The 18,917-nt window shown below is 36.9% G+C and overlaps 1 protein-coding gene across 10 annotated transcripts in view; it reads right to left on the reverse strand.

Moving 5' to 3' along the window:
* Positions 1–18,917, reverse strand: part of NAALADL2 (N-acetylated alpha-linked acidic dipeptidase like 2) — a 1,267,271-nt gene that overhangs the window by 537,779 nt on the left and 710,575 nt on the right. The gene's annotated exons all lie outside the window — the stretch shown is intronic.

The following is an 18,917-nucleotide window of genomic DNA, read 5'->3' on the forward strand; positions in this document are numbered from 1 at the left end:
AAATGATACAGCCCAAATGGCATAACAGAACCTTGGATTAGGAATCATGGATCCAGAGGTAATTTTTAAAGTTTTATTAACTTTATATACATGGAAGATCATGTAAAATTGATCATCTCATAATATTTTACTGAGATTTTTTTTTCACTTTTCCCTTTCTTTTTTCCCTTTAGTTTGTTTCAACTTCCTCCTATCTATTCATATCACATTTCCCCATATTTCATGCAAAATTAGATATTCTTCATATATATTATGAATATATAACCACATAAATATACATTATGTAGCGTCCAGGATTTTCTCCTAGAACACACACACACACACATACACACACACACACACAAACCTAAGTTGTCTTACAACAAAAGAGGTGAAATCAAAATGTACACATTTTCTATTTCCTGCTTATATTCAATTTCATCTCTTGGAAATCTCTCTAAGTCATTGGGAATGTTTCTAAATTATTATTTTTTGTGTTGATTGCAAAACTAATATTTTAGGCTTTATGGCATATGCTTTTTTTCTACTGAAGCTCATTAGCTTCATTTTTAGTTTTTTCTACCCATATAAAATTAACATCCTTGTACATGTGTTTTTTATGTACTAGGAATTTTATTTTACACACATTTCCAGAAGTGGGATTGCTGAGTATATATTTATCCTTGTACTTCCCTGACAACTGAAAAGTTTGAATAGCATCTTTTCACATTTATTTGGCCATTAAGATTTGCTCTTCTGCAAATGTCCTATTCAATCCTTGGTTAATTTGTTTGTTTGGCTTTTTCTTACAAACTTGAAATGGCTCCCTGTACATTATAGATATCCATCATATTTCTGTCATTAGTACTGTGATGCTTAATATCTTTACTATATTACATGACAATTTTAATATACTTCACTATATTTATAAAATTGTGTTATTACCTCTTTTCTAGTTTCAGAATTTTCCTCAGAGGTGAAGACTTTTCCATATCTTTTCAAAATGAAGAATACTCAATTTGTTCTAAAAATATTCTAATAATTATTTCTTACATTTTACCCACAAGTGCGTTCTTTCTGGAAATGAATTTTTATATGGTTTAAGTTAAAATTAAGTTAAACTTACTTTGGGAGAGCTTGTCAGTTTTACAAAGGCATTTATTAGCAAATTTCTCTATTAGCCACTAAACTAAAATATATCCTTAATTGAAGGAAAAAATCCTGAACATTATCCTTTATTGCATTTTCTATTCTGTTCCATGAATTTTTTTCATCTAATTAGTATGCTATTTTTATCTGAAATGCATTTTAATGCCATTTTTAGAATATTTACCTATAAGGCAAACCTCTAACATTATCATCCTTTCTTGTAATTTCCTTGCTTGTTCAGGTATTTACTTTTCCAGATAAAGTTTAAGGAATTTTTTCCTATTAATAAAATATCCTGTTAGCTCTGACTAGAGCCACATTAAATTTATATATTGATTTTAGGAAAATGTGTATCTGCTATTAAATCTTCCCATAATGGAGACAGTTTTACTTTTTGTACTGTTTATCAGGTATTTGCATTATATGCTAGATTCATAAAAATTAATGGGAAGAATTTTTAAATCTTTTCTATGGTCTGGAATAATTTAAACAACATTGAAATTACCATTTCTTTATTTTTTTAAAATCTAATTCAGCTATAAAAATATCTGGTTGGGACCTTTTTGTGGAAGGTCTCCAAACACATATACAATCTCTTTTAGAATTTCACTGCTCAAAATTTTTGGTCTTTGGTAATTTTTATCTTGATAAGAAAGCATCATGTCTCTCGGTTTGAAATTTATTGTCTGTTTAAACATGATATTTTGTTATAATTTGTATTTTAATCTTTCTTGTATCTGTGGCTATAGCCCCGTTCATATAGGTCATTTTATCTTCTTTTGCTTTTTCATTTTGCCCTAAATTGGTTTTCTGAGAAGTTCAATTGATGGATTTTTTTCAAAGAATCAGCATTTGAATGTAGATATCTGTCGACTATCTTTCCCTATTTCATTCATTTTATTTTTTCTTTATTAATTCCTCTTTCTAGCTAATTGTAGTTTATCTTGATATTTATTTTTTAATTACCTAGGATGAGTATATTGGATTCATCTATTTATCTTTTTCCCCCTCTTTAATAACAAAAGGACTTGAGAGGACTGGGTGTCTCAGTCACTGAAGTGGCCAACCTTTGATTTCAGCTCAGGTCATGATCTCAGGGTCCTGGGATCGGGACCCGTGTGGGGCTTCATGCTCAGTGGGTAGTTGGCTTGAGGATTCTCTCTCCCTCCCAGTTAGGAGCTATCACTTCACTTTTCATAGGTACACACACACAACACTTAGAATTTAGAAGACTCACTTAATCTAACAGATTTGTGTCCCATGCTTTTCATAAGATTATCATATTAGTAAAGCCCCACAGTACATGGTAAGTTACAGAATTATTCTTTAAATCAACTTTTTGAAAATGGAAAATCAGTGATAAATTTTATATTAAATCTTCCTTATTTAACTGTTTTCAAAAAAGTTTATTGCAATATAAAAAATAAAAATAAAATAAAAATAAACTTCTACCAAATAAATTAAGTTACAGGTGTGTGTGTATGTGTGTGTGTGTGTGTGTGTGTGTATCATTGAAATTTAATTGATCACACTACTCTTCACACTCTAGAGTCTGACTGCTCAGCCTAATTACCTCCACTTATTCCAGGTAATGCTCATCTATCATTCCTGACTTTCATTTCCCCTAATTCAACCTACTAGCTTTGTGCACTTCATCAACATTGGCCAGGTGGGGCAGCCGCATCCAATCTTTCTCCTGCTACCACTAGTGATTCATCTGCCCCTCATCTCATAGCACACTTCATGCTACCTTGTGTCGAGAAGAGGTCAAGGAAAAGAGAAATGTAATTCTGGGTTAACCACTTCACAAGACCAAGTATGAAGCTGGAAACTTGTTTTTAATACAAACGTTAGTAATATTTTATGGAAGGAAGGAAGGAAGGAAGGAAGGAAGGAAGGAAGGAAGGAAGGAAGGAGGAGGGAGGGAGGGAGGGAGGAAGGAAGGAAGGAAGGAATGAAAGAAGTCAAGAAAAAGAAAGAAAGACGGTAAGATTCAGGATAATGCTAAATTTGACAAGATGATAGGTCAACAACTGTGCACGACGTGAACTTGCCCTAACCAAGGAGTGTGTACTCTGTTATAGCACAGCCTCAGCCTCTATGATCATATTTTTCACATGATACTGTTAAAGTTTTCCTGACTTTCTAACCAAGTACACACTGAACTTGAGGAAGGGAGGGAATATATTGTTATTGTCTATAATCCTATCATCTATTACAGGTCTAGCGAAAATGATGGAGGAAAAGAGTTAATGAGAGAAGCATCCACATGTATATTTATAGATACTCAAAGCCTTTAAATAAGAGCAAAAAGGTTTGCTTGGGTCCTATGGCACAAATATTCATCACCCCCATTTATGAGGACCTTGTGCTATCCATAGATATCCACAAAGTGTGCATATCCAAATAACTAGTACATATTCTTAGAAACATGTCATTGAAAACTGGTACTATTTTATTTAATGTGCATTTACGTGCACTTCATCTTTTGTTTTGTTATATCAAACATATCATACAGTGATACGTGCAAAATATCAATAGATTTTTTTTGCTTGATCTTCTGAAGTTATAGAAGTTTCTACCAAAGCACCCCTATTCTTTGTTACATAAATGACACACATTTAAAAGACAAGCAGCATTTTCAAGACAAAATTTTGACTTTTTCAAGAATGCCTATGAAAACTCTAATATAACCATGTGCCAGTTCTGCTTCTGCTCTTTTAAGAAACTTCTCCCTAACTAGTTTGGTAATAATTGGGTAGAAAGAATATAGCATCACTTCCAGATTCTCTGTATTGAGCCAATTTTTCCCCTGCTTTTATCTTCAGCAGCATCTTTTATAGTCACTGAATAAATGCAGCACATCTACATGTACTGTCTTGAAAAGGCAGAAACCCATTTTTTGGGGGGTCTTTTTTTTTTTACCATTTTAAGTTGGCTTAGGAAGAGATGCGTTTTCTTTGATGTTCTGTTCCCTACTATGCCCTCTATTTAAGACCCATTAAAAGCAAAGAAAGGAGATCAAACACCCAACAAAATAAAGGCCTCTTCTTCAATTAAACAAAGCTTTTGCTTTTTAACGTCAGAAATCCCTTTGTAAATTATATAATACTGTAGGTGCTGAAAATTGCTGAAACAGATTAAAAAAAAATTAAAACACTATTGGTTGTCTATAACTGACAGGGCCAAACATTCTAAAATGCAACCTAGTAGTTCGATGTATGCCAGGCCTGATCCATAGAATCCTCAAAGAATAAAAGGATTATTCCACAAGCAAAAGTGATTCATAGTTTTTCTTCAAATAATATGATCTCTTAAAGTTGTTCTGCCATTAACAAACTTCCCCAAATTCCATAGTATTATCTCTTCTCTATCTAAATTGAGTTTCCTCTCTATCTAAATTCAACGGTATTAGAGGCTTGTGTGCCTGGTGGGATAAGTAAGGCATTATTGGGGAAAATGTAGTGCAAGTTGCATCTTTAGGAAGTGAAACAAAATCATGACTTTCTCTTCATTTCTGCCAAGTCACCAGGACCGGCTGTAGGTATTCTACTTTATAGCACAGTTGATTCATGAACCACACACTGAATAACCAGCTAATGTCAATAACAGAAATACTGGTGGTCACTTAAGGCAGGAAGAACAAAAATTTTTCTTAGGGGTTATGCATGTTTGTTTGTTTTTAATGAAAATACAAAACAGAGCACTCACGAAGAAGTAAGAATGAAAGCTGGTACATGTCACCACACTATAAACTTTGAGATGCCTGTAAAGGGTAGCGCAACATGTCACCCCAAAATATGACACTTTGGCAGAAGGACTACTTTGAGCTGAAAGTAACTGAGAAGCAGATATAAGAAAAGCTCTTGCATCTCCTCCTCTTTGCCTAAAACCATGAAATAAATTTGTGAAAGTGTCTTCCCTTCCCTCTCTTCCAGCAAGGATGGAAGTGAATCATTGGAGACAATTCTACGAACTTATCAGCCAACATACAACCTTGAGGAATCTATATAACAAACCCGCTGAAACTAGCCCTCATCTACCATTAATGTCCCCATATATTTGCATTCCCACAATTTGTTGCACCCCAAAATTCAAAATCCTTTTCTTTTGCTTTGTTACTTCTCTACAAAATTACTGTTCTTTTGTGAAGATGCTAAATAAGCCCAAGTTCTAACCATCCCTTTGAGTTACTCATCCCTGAGTACTCCTGACTTCTATATGTGATGCAAGTGTTAATAAACTTACTTTTCTCTTGTTACTCTGTCTTTTATTATTCTAATTTGCAGGGCCCTGGCCAGTTTGCCTACAACAGAAGAAAAGGAAAATACTTCCTCCACTGCACCTAGCAAATCCAATGGCAAGGGGACGAGCAAAACAGACAGGTTTAGACAGACCAGATGACTTTTCCCCTGGACTTTTAAAGAATTAACAGAACCAAGTCAGTGAAACAAGGGAGCAAAAGGCAAACAGGGTAATAGTAAGAATATACACAAGATTGGTACAGAAAGACGTAAATACAGGCATAGCTTGTTATATTGTGCTTCCCATTATTGTGCTTTGCAGGTACTTTATTTGTTCACAAACCTGCATGGAGTAAATCTATCAAATGCCATTTTCCCAACAGCATGTCCTGTCACATTTTGGTAAATATCACAATATTTCAAATGCATTCATTATAATTGCATGTATTATGGTGATTTGTGATCTGATGTTATTATTTTAATTGTGTCGAGGTGCCACAAACCGCACCCACATAGGACAGTGAATTGATAAATGTCCCACTGACTGATCAGCTGTTCCTGTCTCTCTCCTTCTCAGCCCTTTTCCTAAGACCCGGTATCGAAACTAAGCCAATTAATAACCCTACAATGGACTCTAAGTGTTCAACTGAAAGAAAATGTCACCTTTCTCTCATGTTAAATGAGAAACTGGAAATGATGAAGCTTACTGAGGAAGGCATTTAGAAAGCTGAGATGGGGTGAAAGCTGGGCCTTTGGAATCAAACAGTCAAGTAGTGAAAGCAAAAGGAAAAGTTCTTGAAGGAAATTAAAACTGCTTCCCTGATGAAGACACAAATTATAAGAAAGTGAAACAGCTTTATTGCTGATACAGAAAAAGTCGAAGTGATCTAAATAGAAGATCAAACCAGCCATGACATCCCTTATGCCTATATTTAATCCAGACAGAGCAAGACCCTCAATATCTTCAATTGTATGATGGCTGAGAGAGGTGAGAAAGCTGCAGGAGAAAAGTCTGAAGGTAGCAGAGGTGGGTTTGTGAGGTTTAAGGAAAGACGCCAGCTTCGTACCATAAAAGTGCAAGATGAATCACCGAGTGCTGCTGTTGAAGCTGCAGCAAGTTATCCAAAAGATCTGGCTAAGATCAGTAATGAAGGTGGCCACGCTAAACAACAGATTTTCAATATTAGACAGAACAGCCTTCTTTTGGAACATACCAAGTAGGACTTTCGTAGCTGGAGAGAAATCCATGTCTGGCTTCAGAGGACAGGTTGATTCTCCTGTTAAGACCTAACGCAGTAGGTGACTTTCACTGGAAGTCAGTGCTCATTGACCCTCCAGAAACCCTAGTGCCCTTAAGAATTTTGCTGCACCTCCTCTTGCGCTCTATAAATGGAACAACAAAGCCTGGATGACAATACGTATCCTTACAACATGACTCAGTAAGGGTTTAAGCCCACTGTTGAGACCTCTTGCTCAGGAAAAAAAAAAAAAAAAGATTCCTTTCAAAATATTACTGCAAAAAAAAAAATTACTGCTTATTGACAATGTGCCGATCATCCACGAGCCCTGATGGAGACGAACAATGAGATTGACATAGTTTTTTCGCCTCCTAACACAATACCCATTCCTCAGCCCATGGATCAAAGGTTAATTTTGACTTTCAAGTCTTATTTAAGAAATATATTTCATGAGGCTGTAGTCGCCATGGATAGTGATTCAGCCATCTGGGGAAAATTCTCTATTCTAGATCTCATGGATATAAAAATATCCACATTATTAAGAGTTTGGAAGAAATGACTTTTGATCCTCATAAATGACTTATTTAAGAGGTTCAAGATTTCAATGGAGGCAGTGACTGTGGATGTGGTTGAAATACCAAGAGACCTAGAATTAGTAGTGAAGCCTGAAGATGTGACTTAATTGCTCCAATCTCGGGATCAAACTTGAATGGCTAGGGACACCGGGGTGGCTCAGTGGTTGAGCACCTGCTGTCGGCTCAGGTCAGATCCCGGGGCCTGGGGATCGAGTCCCGCATCGGGCTCCCTGCATGGATCCTGCTTCTCCCTCTGCCTATGTCTCTGCATCTTTCTGTCTCTCTGTCTCTCTGTTTCTCTCTCTGTCTCTCTCATGAATAAATAAATAAAATCTTAAAATAAAAAAACGTGAATGGCTAAAGAGTTGCTTCCTATGGATACACAAAGAAGTGGTTTCTTGAGATGGAAACTACTCCTGACGGATATGCTGTGATGACTGCAGAAAGGACAACAAAGGATTTAGGCTAGTACCTAAACTCAGCTGATAAGGCAGGGACAGGTTTTGAGGAAATTGACTCTAGTTTTAACAGAATTTTTACAGTGGGTAAAGAGATATCAAGCAATACCAAATGCTGTTAAGAAATTGAGGCACCTGAGTGAGCCAGTGGGTTAAGCATCCGACTCTTGATTTCCACTCAGGTTATGATCTCAGGGTCATGAGATCAAGTCCTGTGTTGGGCTCCATGCTCAGCGTGGAGTTTGCTTGAGAGTCTCTCCCTCGCCCACAACCCATCCTCTCTCTCTCTCTCTCTCTCTCTCTCTCTCTCTCTCAAATAAATCTTAAAAAGAAAAGAAATTATTCATGAAAGGAAGACTCAACTAACGTGACAAAGTTTACTGATGTCCTATTTTAAGACATTCTCACAGCCACCCCAACCTTTAGCGATCACCACCTTGATCAGTCAGCAGCCATCAATGCAATGGCAAGACCCTCTGCCAGCAAAAAGTTTATGACACATTGAAAGTTTACGTAATGGTCAGTATTTTTAGCGGTATTTTTTAAATTCAGGTATGTACATTTTTAGGTATTTTAGGATATGTTATTGCACATTTAGTAGACTATAGGATAGTGTAAACATTTAATAGACTATAGGATAGTGTAAACATGACTTTAATATGCACTAGAAAAGCAAAAGTTTCACTTGACTTGCTCGATGATATTTCATTCATGTTGGCAGTCGGGAACCAAACCCCCAGTATTTCTCTCCAAGGGCGGCCTGTATCGGTAAGATCAGGGCATTACCTTTAGGGGGGCTTGGATGGTTGAACACTTGTGAGTCCCTAAGGAAGAATCAGGAAGAAGACCAGGAACAAACAAAAGGAACCATGGACACTTGGTTTCTCAAGAAATAAGTCATCTATTTTTTTCTTCCTTTCCTTTCACTTAGTTTCTGGAGCACTTAGTGTTTCTTTCCAATAAGAGTTTTTGTGTCCTCGTTCAGCTTATATTCCCTCAAGTAAATCTTCTCCTCAAGCCATTGAATCTGTGGTTCCAAATATCTATTCAGTGGAACAATTTCCTTTTCTTCAAATCCCTTCTTTTTCTCATTTATCAAGTGGACAGAATAGCACTTCTTTGTCACTGCTTTGAATTCTGGATCCCCTTCGAGGAGCACCCCCCCCCTTCTTCTCAGATATGCTTAAGCACTTAAATCTAAACATTAGATAAAGGAAATATTTAATAAGTCTCGTTCAGCTGAATGTGCTCTCAGCTCCCTTTATTGAAGCATTAAATGAAGAAATAATCAAATGAGGGAAAACAGGAGAGCGGAAATGTGTGGATAAGCAACTAGGAGACACAGATGTTGAGGAATTACAATTAAGCTGAAAGATGCCCCCCAGTAACAATGTGTTCTAATGTGCAATCACCTGAATTGCCCACCAAAACATACAAATGGGCTGTTTCGCTTTATGAATGCTTAATCCTGAAAACCAGATGTAGGAAGCTATTGTTGTCTAGTAAGGAGAAATTGAGGCACTCCACAAATATCCAGAATTAAATCTTTCAAAACTGAAGCCAATTGACGATGTTTGTCACTAACCTCCACATCTGGTTTTTGTTTTTGTTTTTGTTTTTTTGTTTAATAAAAAAGTCACTTAAGATCAAAATTCAAATCATCCATTTTCTATCTTTGCCCTCTTGTGCAATTTACCTGCCTTCAATTCCAAACCTTTCAATGCCTCCAATAGTTTCCAGAAACAGGGTTACCATTAACGTTATGTTGAAGTTTAGCCTGGCATATATACTTGGATTTCGTCAACGTGATATGGACTTGCTCAACTAGTTTTTTCAACCATTACTTCATAAATATTAATTGAAAACTTCTGTTCTATATACTGTGTTGTGGTCTTAAATGTAGTCCTTTTAATATTAGTGTGCCTCCCAATAATTGTTCTATTCCTTTGAACTTTTCCTTATTTTTCATCTTATTCTTTTTTTTATCATTGCATCAATTTTTTTCTGATTTCCCCTTGCTATTTTGTTTATATATCCTAAGTCCTCTTTTCCTCATATATTATTCATTATTTTCTATGTCATATATCATCTCAGAAGTCTATCTTTCTCCTCTCACATTTTTATTCATTTATTCTTTATATGCACTTTGCCATCTCTTCTCACATACATCAAGGAAAACCTCCCAGTCACTAACACATTCACATATTTACTTACTTTCTAATATTTTATCTTTCCATGTATATTTCCTGCGTATATATATACTTTACAATTCCTATGTATTTATATATACAAGTAAATATCATATATAATATGTATAATATGCATATATACTTAACTTACATATTATTTACATCTATTATATATACATATATATGTCTATAAATATAGGTATATACAAAGCTCTGGTGTTCTGTAACATAATTCAATGAACATATGTATATCAACTTATCTCTATATATTATAATTATATTTACATGTATAAATATACATATAAAATACATTTAATTGCAATATTTAGGTGTACATTTGTGTTTGTGTATGTACAACAGTTGACTGTGTGTATCCAGTTTTTCTTACTTTTCCACTCACTTTCCCTTCTTATTTTCTTATCTTTCTTCTTTTGAATAATGAGCTGAGTATTTAAAGACCCATGTAGGTTTAAAGGGCATCAAAAAGGAGGTGACTAATATACATCTGTCCCTACCTAAGCATGTTTAAAAAGTTAGCAGACCTAATCTAGGAAAAGTGACAGTGGCTTTACTCCTCTATGCTGCTGCAAACAAAGAGGCCATCATTCCCAAATGGTGGTGCTTTTTACTCTCCCGGAGTCCAGTTAGCCACACAGGCTAAAATGACTTTTCCTTGGTTTGGTGGGAAAGCTGTTGACATACTGGATTGGACAATTCTTCATAATTCTAATGCAACATGTCAGCCTTATCCAGCATTAAGCTGCCATGTCATACCTCAACTTCCTCCCACCCCCAGCCCAGACCTGTCCCCAAACTAAGGGAAGAGATGCATGGATCAGAAAGGATGAACAAGGGACTTGTCAAGGTCTATGTAACAGAATTCTCTTTCCTGAAAGAAGAAGAAAGGAGCTGGAACGAGGCCAACCTGGCTGCCTTAGCTGGACACCACCATTTGGAAATGAAGCCTTATGCTGAGAGGGTAACTCCTGGTTAGCAAAGAAGCTAGTCTGCTGCAAATCTCACTTCCTTATGGAGAATTCAGCTTCCAAAGAAAGCATCATAGCTGAATGATGAGGAGTACAGATCTGGAGTCTGAATGGTCGTGTTCAAAGCCTCAGCTCTAAAACATTGGGTAAACTACTGTAACTTTCTCTACCTTGGTTTTCAAAAAAAGTAGGAATAGTAGTATCAGTACTGACCTTATTCGGATTGTTGCACAGATTAAACAGTTTAATATCTGTAGGTGTTTAAAACATGTTAAGTGCCATTTAAGTGACAAAGTGAAGAAATGCACTGACAAGTTCAAGGGCATCTTTTCTGAAGAAAATTGGATTAACAAGTCTATTTAGTCCTCTACACCTTCTAAATCTTCTACTCTCCCATTTCCTGTAGCAATAGTTTTGAAAAAAAAAATTTAATAATTACCTTCAATTGAATATTTAGCTAGCTATGTAAAGCAATGATGCTTAAGTGAGAAAAAGCTACAACAGATGGTAGGAAGCATACATAAGGAAATTAAAAAACAAATTTAAAGAATATGGTTATTTAAAGAATTAGAAAAAACTAAGTGGAGTTGTTTGTAAATACTATAATGAAAAGAATGTCTGAAATAACTTAAATTTACTTCCAAACTTTATTAAAATGTTTTGTTTTCTATATGGAGAATCTGAAACTAAAAAGAAAAGTTAAATTATTCTATGGGACTCTTGGTATGCAGAATGACTATAATACTATTAAAATAAGAAACAATGTAGGTGAGCCAATCTGCACTTGCCTGGTCAGCATGTTACCTGACACAGCTCCAAGACTTTCTTTTGCTACATATAAGGGAGGTAATTCGGTTTTAATCCCTTAGCAAATGCCCCTATGACTTCCTTATTCCTGCTCAATTTGGTTTGTACAAATCTTTTGCCTTGTACAGCTCTTTGGAGTTCCCTTCTGCTAGAATGGATCCTCCCAATTCCCGAATCACTGAATAAAAGCCTACTGGATCAGTAAATTACGGATTTTTTTTTTCCCACAGATGAGTAACAAGATAATTTGAGTTGGCCTCTTATTGTCATTTTTAATTTCTGAGTTCTTTCATTTTTAGGAATAGGTTTTCACTCACCCTGGATAGAAAGTTCTCTTCTAGTTTACATCTGATCATAAGAGGGATGGGATTTGCGAACCAGTGGTAAATTGGGTACCATAGTTTCAATATATTCACTACTGTACACCACGTATACTACAACGCATGCCATATTTCATTCTTGCCAGCCAGGATACAGTATTCCTCAGTCAGTGGTCTACTGTGCTAGCCATGGTTTTCAGCAAATGTTGGTCAGGAGGAGCATATGCATCTTGGGGTGAGGAAAGAGAGGAACTAGAGATCTACGATTAAAGATGTGGTCCCAGCACTCAGGGAGCTCATATCCTAGACATTCAGAAAGCAATCAAAGCATTGTGTTCCTTAGAAAGGAAAAACAGAGAATGTTATGAGGACGCAGGAGGAATTCAGCTAATTCCAACTGGGAGCGGATGACAGGTTTCAAATGGTTTTCCATACGCAGGAAGTGTTATCTGCTATGTTTTTTTTTTTTAAGATTTTATTTATTTATTCATGAGAGACAGAGAGAGAGAGCAAGGCAGAGGGAGAAGCAGGCTCCATGCAGGGAGCCCGACGTGGGACGCAATCCCAGGCCTCCAGGATCACGCCCTGGGCCAAAGGCAGTGCTAAACCACTGAGCCACCCGGGCTGCCCTCTGTGCTATGTCTTAAAGCATTAGTAGAAGCTGGCCTGGGAAAGACCATGGAGAAGGATATTAGGAGCCAATAAAGGAGGCAAAACCAGAGTACTAGCATGGCAGATCCTTGGGTAGGATGAGGAGATCTGGTGAGAAATCAGGTTGAACATGTCATGCTGAGCAATTTGCAATTTAAAATTGCCTGTTCAGAGTTAATGGGAACATTTCAAGATAATGACCCCTGTTGTATTCTTTTTTAAAGGAAGCGTGGGCAGATCAGTTTGAAGGAAAGGGGTTCTCTTTAAAAATTTATTTATTTTTTTTCTCTCTTTAATAATTTAGATAAGAAATGCCGAGGGCCCGAATTATGTACGGCAATAACAAAGAATAGTAGAAGGGAATACAGTGCAATTCGTTAAGGCGAAGTCATCAGATGTGGTAACTCATTGAAGGTAGGCTCATTTCAACACCTAGACTCTTCGGGCTTTCATTACTGGGAATGTGATTATTTCCATCACTAATAGAGGCAGTGGAGGAGGAAGAACCTGAATTGAGGGTTTCAGAAACCGATCATCACGGGAATAATGCTGAAATAGCTAAGAACAAATGTTTGATGTATATGTTTGGAATGTGCAATTTCAGACGGTGAATGTGCTTTTATTCTCATCATGTAATTTATGGACACAATTTCCTCCTCTTGTAAATTATAGGAAAGTAATCTCTTTTGTCCTATATGTTTATTGTTGATATACAATTATAGGAAAGTAATCCCTGTCATCCTATATGTCTAGTGTTGATACATAAATTATAGTATGGTCTTCATCGTTTACTTGAAGAGAGAATGCTGTTGCTTAAATGAAGACCTGGTTACCTGTGTGAGCGAATGTTCCATCCTACTGGACTCATGATATGTCAATCATTAGGTTTTTGAAATCGAATTGGGATCTAGCAGCCTTCCTCAGGCTAAATCCAGTTCACAGCTGTGGCACACGAGAAGAATAACCTTTTCCAATAATCAAAGCCCACTGAGTCAGTTAAAACAGTAGTTGATGGGGCAGCCCGGGTGGCTCAGCGGTTTGGCACCACATTCAGCCCAGGGCATGATCCTGGAGTCCCAGGATCGAGTCCCATGTCGGGCTCCCTGCATGGACCCTGCTTCTCCCTCTGCCTGTGTCTCTGCCTCTCTCTCTCTCTCTCTCTCTGTGTGTCTCTCATGAAAAAATAAATAAAATCTTAAAAAAAAATAATTGATGAAGCTAAGCTTAAGCAAAACTAAAACTGGCTGATTATAGCTAGTTTCAACAAAGTAAGAGTTTGGGGAGGGTGGAAGGAGTTCTGAAAGCCTTCAAGCAGGACAAAAACACACCCTCTAAGCCAATGCACAGCTGGCCTTTGGAAAGTAGGGGTACAAAAGATTGTCCACTTCCATGTTTACACACTCACTTTTAGCTTAACTTGCATCATTTTTCCTGCAGTCAACTGGGAAGAGCAGCCTTGCTTCTGGTGGACTAAAAGGAAAATTATTATTATTATTTTTTTACCTCTACACATAGAACAAGGTCTAGAGACTACAGTACTAAAGCAATGACTGAATCAGTTACTTCAGCCAGAGAACTAGGAAACACAATAGTGACATCAGTTGAGAGCAAAGCTAAAACCTAGATGAGACAAGGAACATCTTAGAGTAAAGCACAACCCCAGGAGAAGGGCAAGGCCACCTGCGATAGCGGATCTGCGAATGCATGGGGTAGCCCCAACTGAACACTGATTCACTCATCCATCCATTCATTTAAGTAACTACCGGATAGGTACAGCGTGCTTGCAGCTTATGTGAGCAGATGGAGTTACAACAGTGAAGAAGGTACATAACCCCTGCCCCAGAAGCTCTCAAACATCACTTAAATGTCATGTGTAAAAACAACATCACAACCTAACACAGTATGACAAATTTAGATAGAAGTGAAATGTGGTGTCAGGATGTGCTCCCTACATCACTCTAAGATCGGCTGCATTCAAAGTATGAGAGAAAAGGAAAAGATGGAGAATGCAAATACAGATATGCCCAGAATAAAAATCATCGCGTGTAATCTTTGCCCTGGTATCTACATGAACTCCGCCAAAGAGAGAGCAAAAAAAAAAAAAAAAAAAAAAAAAAAAGTATAAGGTGGTAATCGGGAAGCACTAAAAGTCATTTGAAAATATCACATCATTTTTGTTAAATGCACATTAGTTTTTGGAGATATACAATTAAGATAAAAATATAAGAAAGATACATAGTTGGGATAAAATATGAGAAAACAGTATCAATTTTGCAAGAATATTGTGAGAATAAACTGCATGACATTTGAAAGCACCCAAACCTTGTGGGGAAGTGGGGTATATCTTTTAAGAACTTATTTAAGAGGAATTTGTGGAGCTGGGGACCTCATACAATACAGCTGAATATAGGAGAGGTTAACATAGTGTACTTTAAGAGCAGTTCGCTTTGTTCATCAAGTGTGATGACAATATGTATACAATTTGATCCAGCTCTTGCATTTTTATGCCAAAAAATGGAAAGTAGACAAAGATGTTCACTCCAGTGTTAATGCTAAGGAACACAGCAAACAAACAAACAAATAAACAAAAAATTATAGTAAATGGGAGGAAATTAAATAATGAAATCACATCAGAGAGAATTAAGATATCTATGAAATGTTCCATCTCCATAGAAAAACAGTGAAATGTTAAGTGAAAATTACCTAACTCTCTCATGTATGTGTGAACATAAACACACACTTAACAGAGAAAGATTAATTTCATATTAATTTGGGGATGACTAATCTGAGCTGATGGACCATGAGTTATTATGTTTCTTTTGTTTTATAACATCTAAATTTTTGGTGCTGAGCACTCTCCGTCTGTCCCTTCCCCTGCTTGCACTCACTCTCAGTCTCTCTTTCTCTTTAAAATAAATATATCTTTAAGATTTCAAAAAGAAAGAAAGAAAGAAAGAAAGAAAGAAAGAAAGAAAGAAAGAAAGAAAGAAAGAAAAAGAAAATTGGATTATATATTGAATAATTTGATCTTAAAATACTTTTTTAAGTTAGAATATCAGACAATTCATGTCTAAAGATAGAAAGTCTTTGGGGAAAGATCAGTTAAAAATTGGAGAACAAATATACAAGCTTACAGGATTTTGTAAGTGCTGGCATGAAATAGCAGTAGAGATGTTTATTAAAATATTTTTTAAAAGATTTTTGGACAATTTTATCACGCAAAAAGATAAATTCTACTTCAAATGCTTTCAATTTTAAACAAGTTAGCCAATTAAGATACACTAGTTTGCTGGAGCGATTCTCTGCAAAAGGAACAATTTCTTTTCCTTCAGTGCAAAACTCCACCAAGAAAATACTTAACTCACATTTATATTTAAATGCAACACTGAGATCAGCTTCGTGTGTGACTCCTAACAACAGGTAACAAGATCTTGAGACTATAACCTGCGTTTTTCTACCTGCAGACATTTCTAACTACGGTCCGGTCCGACTTGTGCCCTGCTGGATGAAGCATAATCCCAGAGAGGAAAGCCACATTTGAAATAGGAACTATCCTACCTTCAATGCCATTCAAAGCAGGCTTCAGAGGAAGTTCTGTGCTCCTTTGGCAGCCGGCACCTCTGCTTTTATCCTCAGACCTAAGAACACGTATTAGGAAGTCCTACTGGCCAACACAATCCCCTTTTCAAAGGCAAAACTATTACAAGGCATCGAACATGAACATGATGCTTAACCTTTAACTATTTGTTGAAAGAGTCCTCAGTAGGCAAATCTGGAACGTCCACATGCAAATATGCGCTGAGTAACAGTTAATCTCAGCTCTGCGCTTCCAATGATAAAACAAATAGATCCTATTTTTGAGATGCGTGAAGCAGTTTGCCTGAGGTTTACATCTGGATGCTGCCTAATTACCAAAGCTTACTGTATTTTCTTTAACATAAAAAATAATTGTGACCTTATGAGAATCTCTGGAGTTTGGGAGAAAAAAAAAGTATTGGCTATAAAACAAACAAACAATCAAAAAACAAAAAAACATAGGTTATATTCTGGGTTTAACTCTAGGTGAGGAGCAAGTTTCCTATCAATACAACCAATAGTTTCAGTCTAGAGAGCTGGGAAGTCCTTTTGTTTCATTTTTTTTCTCCTTCATCATGGTTGTCTGTCAGGAAATTCCCCTCCTCCATTGCCACATGGAGGCAAAGTGAAGAATAATCTCAAGTATGTGAAAATTTTACTGACTGAATTAGGGAATTATAGGAGTATATAAACCCCGTAAATAGGCAGGTGTATTTCATATCTGTGTATACACGGGGATCTATTTATATGCATATAACTAACATATATGATTTTATTATGCTTCCGCTGCAGATTTGGGGAGACTATTCCATGAAGTACTCCACATGTCTAAGTCCTTCTATTGCAGATAAAGGCTTGCGGGTGTGAAGTGATATATGAGAATAGAAAAGTATACTTTTTTTTTTAAAGTACACTTTTAAAGTATGAAAGAGCATTTCCAAGAGACCTCACTCTTTAAAATTATATATAATTCCAGGCCTCTAACTAGGAAAACGATTAGCTAAAGTTCAAAATTGATCTTGAGTATCAGGTTTCTCATACCATTGGGAGGAGTAGAGTTGGTGGGTCAGCTCTAAAGCACGTTCTCTACCAGTGAGTGTTAATCAAAGTGATTTCTGAGAATGCTTTGTTATTGATCTGTGATTAAGTAAATACAGAAACTGGGAGCAACTGATTGAACACTTTAATAGCAATTTTACACGTCATTTTCTTTTTGTTGGACCGAATAATAGAAAGTCCAAATAACCTGCCACTTCTCTACGGGGGCTTCCTGAGGTCACTTCCCAAATAAACCATCTGAATTCACATTTTTGTCCCAGGTTCTGTTCCTGATGTTAGACTAATGTCTGTTTGGTCTACTCCTACATCACCAACATCTCTAACAATGCCTGACATATGGCAGCTGTTCTATACAAGATTATGTAATGTTTGTTTCATTAAAGGTTGGGTAACCTTCGACAAATCAGTCCACTTCCCTGCGCCACAGATTCCTCATATAATGTTCAGAATGGATAACGCCCCAAGTGTTTTCTGGATTCTAGCTCTCTAGTTATGCAATTGGTTTTTTGAAGAATTTTCTAGACTGTTTTCTAAATCCGAGAGAGAGAGAGAATTCCAGTGAAATGAGGTAGGTGGAAGTGATTCTCGATGACAGGTGGGAGATCTAGAGGATGCTGAGAATTGGAATGGACAGGGAGGAGGGGAGGACCCATTTGGAGACGAGTTTTGATGGTTAGTGGTGAGAAAGCACGTAACAGGTTGAGAAACCAGCACGTGTAAACCAGGGCTGCCCTGCCCAGTGAATTTGCTTAGGAGAGTTAACAAATGATCGTAGGAAAGCATTTAGTGTTTCCTCCATGGCCAAAAGTTCCATTATTTTTACACAAGGGATGTCATATGCATTGGACCCCTCAGTCACCATCATCAATCTAAAAGATTGAGGGGGATTTGTTCAGTGAGGGGCAGGAGGAACATGATGGGTTACACAAAACGCAGGTGGAAGCATTTGACAGATGTGAGGCATGTGTTTAGGGGCGAGTGAAGAGCTCCCCAGATCGATCTACCTAACAGTTCCCATCAGGGAGTAGTAGGAAGGAGCTAGATGCTGCATGAGGGTGGCTTACACACCTCAACTGGCTCAGTTTTCAGAAAAGGTGATTATTGACCCTAATGCTGGTCTTAAAAAGACTTTTTAAAAAAGGCTCTTTGGAGTCCATCCTTCGTTCTATATACTGATCACTGTTATGAGATGCTCTCGTTTTCATTCTAATCTTACTGTCCCTCTGAGTTAGCATCATCATCCCACCCCCAGATGGCATATGGATGACTTTGTGTAAAACTGCTTGTATTTGCTAACAGAGTCTCCCCCCTTCACTGACTCATAACCAGTTTATACCCTACTGCCTTGAACTTGTAAACACGTGTTTCCCTGGGATACAGCTGCAGGCGCTTTGAGACAGAGGGACCTATCTGAGCCATCTTTTGGTCTCCAGTACCTACTATGATTCGGGGATGCAATAGGTATGAAGTGCATAGAATAAAATGAAGTAAACATTCAAAATGATAGGTTTTAATACCTCTTGCCAAAAACGAAAGCCCCATTAAAGAATTTTGGCAAAGGGATGAGGGTTCTCCATGCACTGATGAAGGTCCATGAATCACAAAGACTTCCTTCTTTAAAATGTGCAGCGATACAAAACTTTCTCCCAGAACTGTCTTCTAAAAAGAAAGAAAATTAAACAGGAC

The sequence above is a fragment of the Vulpes lagopus genome, chromosome 17, assembly GCF_018345385.1.
Source record: "Vulpes lagopus strain Blue_001 chromosome 17, ASM1834538v1, whole genome shotgun sequence".
NCBI classification, from domain to species: domain Eukaryota; kingdom Metazoa; phylum Chordata; class Mammalia; order Carnivora; family Canidae; genus Vulpes; species Vulpes lagopus.